Genomic DNA, 9,506 nt, shown 5'->3' on the forward strand with positions numbered 1-9,506 from the left:
AGATTAAAATTTATATTTGGTGCCACTCATCACCAATTTTTCTGGGCGTACGAATTTATGTTTGATTCGAGCCGTTTCACCGTAAGTGGGAACGTGGCTGCGCGGCCTGTGCCACATCAACAAATTTTTCTTTTGTTTTAAATATTTTTATGTTAACACATTTATGTTACAAATTTATGTTCGAAAGCAAATAGAAGAAAGATATATTATAATTCTAAGTTTAATGTCGAATAATTAAGAAGATTACGTATCATCAACAAAAAAGAATTATGTTCATGATTCAATGTCGAGATGGTTGATACTAACTGAATTCGAAGTCAGTTCGTCGTTACTACGCACAAGTTTTGTTTTGTTTTGTTTTTTGTTTCGCAATAGGGGTTTTATAATATATGTTAAATTGTTGTATTTGGACATTGATGTATTTATTTTTGGTTTAGTTGCTGTATCGTTATTCGATAACAACCGAATTCGGATAGATTAGCTGCAGAAACGCGCGTTCTTTGTTTTTTTTAAATACGTTAATATATATAGCTGAATTATTCTGTCACGTTATCTATCCAATCTTACATATAATTTAATTCTTTGTCCTCTTTCACGATATAATTGATGTCTTTACGTGGTAGCTCAAGCCTGAACCAATTCCATGAGTACTATATAAGACGGTAACATCTAACCAGAATCACATGAGCATATTGTTCAAATTTAATACTCAATAACAATAACATGGAGGGGATACAGCACAAGACCTTACATGTCAATGGGCTCAACATGCACGTAGCCGAAAAGGGTGAAGGTCCAATAGTCTTGTTCCTTCACGGATTCCCCGAGCTCTGGTACTCCTGGCGCCACCAGATTCTGTATTTGGCGGACCATGGTTACCGAGCCGTGGCACCAGACCTTCGCGGGTATGGTCAGACTACGGGTGCACCCATCAACGACCACACCAAGTTCACTGTTCCTCATTTGGTGGGCGACCTGATTGGGCTACTTGATGCTATCACAAACGAAGGTGAAAAGGTTTTTGTTGTGGGTCATGACTGGGGTGCTTACATTGCTTGGTACTTGTGTATGTTTCAGCCCGATAGAGTCAAAGCTTTGGTTAACCTTAGTATTTACTCCTTGGAACCCAAATGGAGGCCTGGTCGAGTTGTTAAGACAAGAGTACGGAGATGATCACTACATGACCAGATTTCAGGTATCATAATGAGATAAAAATATTTTATGTGTTGAATAACTAAAAGTCAATCTCTTTGTATTGAGAGATTAGGGTGGACAGAGTGTCCTGTAGATGGTAATGGTAATGGTGACCCGCGTGTGGCATGGTGGTGGCGGCTGTGCCAGAGATCGGTGAGAGGTGGGTGACCGGTGGTGGTTGAGTTGATGTTGGAGAAGAAGATTAGGGTTGGTTAGTGGCTGGAGAAAAGATGACTTAGGGTAGGTAGTTGAAGTTTTCTTATAAAATAAAGCCAAGCCCTAAATTCAATTTTCTACCAATTTATAATTTCAATTTCAAACAAAAAAAATCAAGTTAATTGCCAATTATTATGCTCATATTGTTATTATTTGATAAAAAAATCAAGTTAACTGAATATTATATACTCAAATTCTTAATGAGTTTGAAAAATAATATTTTTTTATGTCTTTAATTTGAAAATAATTTAGTTAATTTAGGTAAATGATCCAATACTATAATTTCTTATCATACAATATGTACGCGACATTATAGAACGTCGATTTAAAAAAAACGCTAACCCTTTAATCACAACTATGTGATCTGTTTGTCGTTCACCGCCCCTATCGTCTCATTCAAAGTCCACTGATTCCATCCACTGTCCACCTTCCACCGTCGCAATCACCGTCCACCGTCGTGAGCACCGTCCTCTTTTATCGATGTTCCTCTAATCGTTGTTCATAGGTTTGTATGATCAATTAACCAACCGAAATTGAAATTGTTGAAGCCATTTGATTAATTAGCCTTGAAATTGATCTAACTAATCACTAAACTGGATCTTTTAATCGATTAGTTTTTTACTTGAGCATAATTGGTTTTAACCTTGAACATATGATGTTTTAAACCTTGAACATTTTAGGTTTTAACCTTGAAAGTATTAGGTTTTAACCTTAAACGTTATAGATTTCAGCCTTGAACGTTTTAGGTTATAACCTTGAACATTTTAGGTAAGTTTGAACGTATTAGGTTTTGGAATTCTATTTGAGCGTCTTAGGTTTTTAAACATGAACATGATCCGCGTACCTAACGTACGTTAAACGATTATTGTACGTTAACTTACAATGGGCTGGACTCCATACGTATAAGGAGGGTAATGCTCAAAATTTCGGACGAAAATTATTATTTTTGATTGAAAACGAATAATTTTACACTACTTAGCGCAAAAATAAAAAAAACTAAAAAAAAACAACAAAAAAAGGAGGCATGACCAACCCGGGCCATAAGCATGCTTCACCACTTGAGAAATAGTGTGAATGATGGGAGGGGCACTTCCTCCTCCCTTGTATAAAAGATCACGATAAGATATCTTATATAATTAAATGCTGACAATAATGAACACTCGCACAAAATTTATATATATATATATATATATATATATATATATAATTGTAGAAGATTATGTGCCCAAATACTTGTACTTGATGCTTTAGTAATTTTTTTAATCTAAGTTTCTTTTTTTTTTCTTTTAATTTTGTCCCCAACACTTTTCATAGTTTACAAAAATGCCACAAAATATTTTGGCTTTAACGCCAACATTTTTCCACTTTCAACTTTAGTCTTCTATAATTTTCATCTTTAACAATTTTTTTGTTTAACGTTTTACTCTAAATTTAATGAGTTAACACGCTGCAACGAACAAAGACCTATATTTCACGTTTTGGTTTAATTTTTGTGTGTTTGGTTCAAGTAATGAGCGTGTGTGGTTCAACGTTCTTACATATACTTTTTGTTCGGCTTTCTTAATTGCTAATGAAAGTTACTGACCTTGGGCGAGGGGATGGTGACCGACCGAAGGCGATAGCAATGTTGGTGATAACTTCATGCATTCGAGTTGAGTGGATGTGTAAAACGCGAAGGTGTTAATACCAGTTAATAACTATAACTGTGTAAAAGATAATGATAACTAATAATTAAATACTCAAATGATAAACACTCATACAAAATTAATAAATATAATAGATAACTGCAAGTTGGCTAACAATTTGATTTGTTCAGTCTACTAACTTTTGTTTCTTTTTAGATAGAATTACAAATTTTGTCCTTTAAAAAAAGCCAAATTACGGTTCATGTCCTTTTCTAAGTTTCCTTGCAGGCGGTGTACTTTAAACTTTTTTTTCCTACAAGTTTTGTCCTTTACGCTAACTGGGTTAGAAAAAGTCAGTTAAATGCCCTCACGTGAGACGCATGTGAGGGCATTTTTGTCTTTTCGTCTACCTGCAACTTCTTCTACCTGCAACTTCTTCTTCCTCTACCTGCAACTTTATTATCACTATGGCCTCCATCTCTCTCTCTCTCTGTTGATATCCCGTCTACCATCACCGGCATACCATCAATCTTAAACCACGACCGAACCATCTTGGTTGTCAATCCAAGCCAGCAGAGGCTTCAGATACACATCATTACTAAGTCAAAGTCAATGATTTCAAATTATTCAAGAAGCTACACTTGAATGATAATGAAATTTATTCAAAGTCGCAACATAGCAGCGCAAATTGAAGTTCAATATGTAAAAGGTTACAACAAAACAACACAAAAAGTGCAGGTTAGTATCTTACGGCGGCGGAGAGAGGCGTCAAGACGCCACCGGACCACCGCTACCGAGGGTTTCCAAACATAACCCGGCAACTGTAGGTCAACCACGTGTTCTGCACGCCTCCCAACACCACCGCAGCACCACGAACCTTGCAAAACACAGCCACCAGCCCCCCCCCCATCAGCACACCCCTAGGGTTTTCCAGATCGACGCCATTCCAATAGCCTCTACACAGAAGTGTTTTGTGAGGTTTCAGACCGAAGAGCAGAAGAGGGAAGCTGTTAAATTGCTGGATCTTGAACACACCCACCAAGTGTTTGATGAAATGATTATGAGAGCTTCCAGCTGTTGTGGGGACCGGAATGGGCAGTCGGGTGGTTCGGCTTCAGCGAGTTTGTCGAGTTATGCTTCACCGAGTACGGTCAGTGTGGTTTCGAAGCCGGTTTCGAGTTTGTATTTTGAGAAAGAGGCGGTGAAGACGTCTGAGTTGGTTACTAGAGATGATAGTTATGTGAGCAAGTCGAAATCGGTATTCAATGGTGATGTTTTAAAGCCCAAAATTGTTGATTCCACATTGAAACCTGTAATAGCTTCCGGTCAAAATGATTCAAAATTGAATTTTATGAAGCTTGCGAGTTTGATTGAAGTGTCATCGAAGAAAGGAACTAAAGATCTGAATGAGGTGGTGGTGGTGGGTTGAATGGAATCTGCAACGAGGTGGCCGGAATTTATGGTGATGGTGGTGGCTTAGAGAGAAAGAAGAGGGATATATTAAAATTACAATTATGCCCATCACATGTCTGGCACATGTCATACTTAACTGAGTTTTTCTAACCCAGTTAGCGTAAAGGACAAAACTTGTAGGAAAAAAAAGTTTAAAGTACACCGCCTGCAAGGAAACTTAGAAAAGGACACGAACCGTAATTTGGCTTTTTTTAAAGGACAAAATTTGTAATTCTGTCTTCTTTTTATTAATTAATGTGTATTTACGGTGTAGCAACCAGGTGACATTGAAGCTGAGTTTGCTAAAATGAGTTATCAAACTTTCATGAAAAAAATCTTGACATTACGAGATCCAGGACCATTTTTGCTCCCTAAAGGTAAAGGGTTTCTACATTCACCGCCTGGTGTTCTGGTGACCTTACCACCTTGGCTGTCTGAAGAAGATATTGAGTACTTCGCCAGCGAGCACGAGAAGGCAGGTGGAATTACCGGAGGAATCAACTATTACCGAGCACTTCATTTGTAAGTAAAGAAAAATGAAAAAAAGTGGTCCATTATGTAATTTAATTTTGGTTAAATGACCGCAGGAGCTGGGAACTAACTTCTGCATGGAGGGGTGCTGAAGTTATGGTGCCAACACAATTTGTAATCGGAGACATGGACCTTGCCTATAATATACGAGGTATCAAGGAATACATAAACAATGGCGGATTTAAGAAGGATGTTCCATTGCTGGAAGAAGTTGTGGTAATGGAAGGTGTGGCTCATTACATCAACCAAGAGAAGCCCGATGAAATCAACAAACACATAATTGATTTCATAAAGAAATTCTAAGTAATGAGATCTTCGATGAGATCAAATATTAGTGGCTAAATATCTGGTTATTGAATGTTCGTGTTTATAATAAATTTTACTTTTTTCAGTTTTACCCTTTTCGATCATTGAAGCGTAAAGTTTAGGTTGATATGAGATTTTCATGATTCTCAACATAATATTGATGACTCGAACATGTTTTGATATCCTTTTTGGTGTCGACCCGTATAAACTAAAAACTGCCCTAGCTTAGATAATTGATCAAGTGGTTTTATACAATACTAAAAAATGGAACCTTTTCCGAGCAAAATATTCGTAGGAATATTGACTCAGTGTACTATTAGATAGAATAAATAAGAAATAAAGATTAATAATTTACACCGGTTTAGAGACAATTGTTTATAATTTGTATCATATACGCTGATTAAATTTAGTGCTTGTGTTATAATCTATTCACAGCGCCAAAATTTATTAATTCCCCGCCATAATGTTTACATTTTCACCAAAAACATTTTGAATTCATTTTGACAATAATATTCGACTGCTCGCTTACTTCCCACCTCATATAACAACCGCTCACTTGCTTACCTATAGGCACCGTTTCTTCAAACCTTAAGCAGTACATTTTTGTTTTGTTTTATGAATTAAAACACAAGTTTTTTTTGGAAAGGCAATTACTATATATCCATCAAATATGTATTCATTTTGAAGAGAATCCAGCTAATCTATTTTGTTAATTTTCACTCCGTATGATTGTTTAAACTAAATTAACTTTGTAAGTGTGCATGCACGTGTAATTAAAGATTGTCTAACCAATGTTTTATTTGCGTTAGGAAACAGATTCCTATTTAATCTTTTGGCCCAATCTATATAAGATTGACATCATTAAACAAAGGTATAAGAATATTTGTAAATTATATAGTTTATCTATTGATAAAATACGTAGGAATTCTTTAAATACCCGATAATCTAAAGATTTGATTATGTAGAAGACTAGCTAGTTTCAATGGATTAATTTGAAGACAAGAGTTGCATCCAAAGAGTTTGAGGTATATATACTAGCTTACTAGATACTTTGTTTATTTACAAATATAATTATTCCTTTTATGTATAGGTTTTAAATTAGGATGAAATATCTCCACAAGTTTCTATAAGCTACATGTATTTAAAGATTTGATTATGTAGAAGACTAGCTAGTTTCAATAGAATGATTTGAAGAAAAGAGTGACATCCAAAAGAGTTTGAGGTATATATACTAGATTACTAGATACTTTATTTATTTACAAATATAATTACTTTTTTTAATGTACATGTTTTAAATTATGATGAAACATCTCCACATGTTTCTATAAGCTGTAGGTACTTAATACTATTCATGTTTATTTTTAAATTATAATTAGTTTATATAGAAAATATTATTCTTTTTCAACATATGGAATTTGATGAGTGGACAAACAATATAGCCATTATATGAAACACTACTAAATTAGATAAGTACTGTATTTTTTTAATTACTTTATAGTTTATGAATTGTTATAACTTTATCTCATTATTTATTGTAGATGATGAATTTAAAGCCCATTCCCTTTCATCAATTCAAAATTTTGAAAACTTGTTTTATATTTGGTGTATATCAATATGATTGTATTAGGTTTGTATGTAAATGGAATATATATATTGAAATGTAGAATCTGGTGGATGAACAAATATTTTTATTATATTGTGGTTGTACGTACCAATTGTATATAATAAGCACGTTGTATTTAGTTTATTGAAAACAAAACGGTTCACGTCCCGCTGTGTAAATAATTATAAACACCGGTTTTTGTCCCGTTGCATTAGGTTGTAAACACTTTTAAACGACGACTTGGCTCCCGTTGTAAAAGGGTATTAATCCCGGTAGTAGCCCGCTGTTAAAATCTATAACACTGGTTAGTTGGCCGTTCTAATTCTTTCTCAACAACATCAATGTTTCGTTGTATTTAATTACTATACAACGGTTTTTTAGCATTGTAATTTACAAATATATACACCGGTTAGAGGCGTGATGTGCTGCGTGCGTGTGGTGAAATATAAAAGGATGGAATGATTTGCTTTTGCACAAGATCGTGTTTTAAATTTATAAAGTGATTTCTACAAAAACTAAACACACACAAAATATGCAAGTGTACCTATCGTATATGTAGAATAGTATTGGTAAGAACCAAGTATCGATCCGTGGACACAAATGTTTATAATAATAAATCGTTGTTTTACTTTAATTGAAGGTTTTAATCATTTTGGGGTTAATTTTTTTGAACTTTTTATAAAATATAAATACTTATGTATAATATATAGGTGACCAAGACAAGTGATTCTAAACGAGTAATTCAATTATGTGAAGGTTACCATCTAAGATCAAGAATCCACTCCATTTTAGCATTGATAATTAATATTTAAACATGTGGTAAACTTGCCGTAGCAATATATATAGATAGCTTCTTAAACTTTAAGTGAGCATCTTTGGCACTAAGGAGGTAACGTGCGCATTTTAAAGTCCACTCTTTCCTAATGTCATGCCACCTGAATGATGTCAATTTAAGTTGGCAAGTAGTTTCATAAAGTAGAAAGATTATGATTGACTTCGATTTCTCAAATACCAATATTAACAACTTCGGGTGGTTGTAGTTAACTCACATAACCTCCCCTTGGTTGATATATGTAGGTTAAAATTACACATTCCATTAACATATAATTTCTTTAACTAGCATGATATCCTAAGCAAAGCCATTTTTTGATTACCAAGACTTAGAGAAATACATCATAACTTATATCTTACATTTTTAAGTACAATATAAGGATCCATGTTTCGATAATGTATCAAAGTATTTCTATCTTTCAAGAACATGAATCGATCATAAACGATTGCCAATAGAATTGACAACCACCAACTTTGAATTAGTAATTTAAGATGGTGAAACATTTCTCATCAAAAGATAATTGTAAGATAACCATGTACTTTACTAGACTACATCACATGTTTTGTATAAATATCAAGTAAAACAAAGCTTCTTCATATATTTTAGATGGTAAATGGAGTTTAGCTCATAATGAGCATGATGATAGACATTAAGATGAATGATGATAACAAATACATGATTAAACTTGAAACAATCTAACCAAATGAAGATGAATATTCCTTCTTAATGGTGATGATGATGGATGATGGTTGATGGTGATGACCTCCAAGCCTTCAAACTCTTCACTAAATTTTCTATGTGAGTGTTAGTGTGTGTTTTTATAAGAGAAAACCAGATAGAATTCTTTTCAAGTCACACCAAATGAGTGCAACATGAGCCACTATTTATAGGCAATCTGGAGAGAAAGGCACGGCCCCGTGTCCACGTAGGCACGCCCCCGTGTTTTATAGTGACATGTGCTAAATTCATTTTGTCTTTTCATGTCCACGGCCCCGTGCTTTTATTCCCAGTTTTTATCTTTTCTTGTAGATTTTTGTCTTTTATGGTTTCAGAAGCATGGGGGCATGTTTCTTGAGGCATGGGGGCGTGTTTCTTTGCTTTTCTTGTGTTTTCTTCTGTTTTTCTTCATTTTTTCGCTTGTTTCTTCGTTTGGGGCTTGGTTTCACCTGAAATTACATTTTATTATGATAAGTAGTCTTTTATGCTATATTATTTGATAGAAATTGCAGTTTTTAGAGATTCTTTGATGCCGAAAAGATGTATAATTTTATGTACATCAAACATCCTCACACTTGAACATTGCTTGTCCTCAAGCAATCTATTTATAAATATTCTTTAAAAACAGCAGGCTTAGATTATCCCTTAAGTGAGCTCCAAGAAAATGGAAACAAAATAGCCAATCTTAATTCGTATTTGTGATAAATAAAAATGAACTTTTGTTTTTATGAGCTTCCGTTTACGCAAAACGTCACGTTCTCACAATGTTCACTCACACTCGGTTTTATATCTGATCATACCTATGATGTATGTATGTGAACACTCTTAGTCATAATGCAACATGTGATAAATAAGCTTGTAACAAGTTCAAATCTCCACCTTCGTGAATGGTTGCATAGATCAGAAGGTAATACGGGTTGGTTTTATGTGACTTGGGATTTTTGGTATTTTGTGGTGGATAAGGGCTCTTGGTTGAGGATGGTAAATACAACTTTTCTGGTAATCGGGGATTCTGAGATGTCTTCGATGG

At 34.5% G+C, this 9,506-nt stretch overlaps 1 pseudogene across 1 annotated transcript; it reads left to right on the forward strand.

Moving 5' to 3' along the window:
- Positions 1-680: 680 nt before the first annotated feature.
- Positions 681-5,321, forward strand: LOC143606532 (epoxide hydrolase 1-like; annotated as a pseudogene). The gene is made up of 3 exons (XR_013148762.1): positions 681-1,195; positions 4,762-5,009; positions 5,075-5,321. The product of XR_013148762.1 is annotated as an epoxide hydrolase 1-like (transcript).
- The last annotated feature ends 4,185 nt before the right edge of the window (positions 5,322-9,506 follow it).

Source organism: Bidens hawaiensis, unplaced genomic scaffold, assembly GCF_021521415.1.
Source record: "Bidens hawaiensis isolate Kalapana, Puna unplaced genomic scaffold, B.hawaiensis_p1.1 tig00002123_1, whole genome shotgun sequence".
NCBI lineage: Eukaryota > Viridiplantae > Streptophyta > Magnoliopsida > Asterales > Asteraceae > Bidens > Bidens hawaiensis.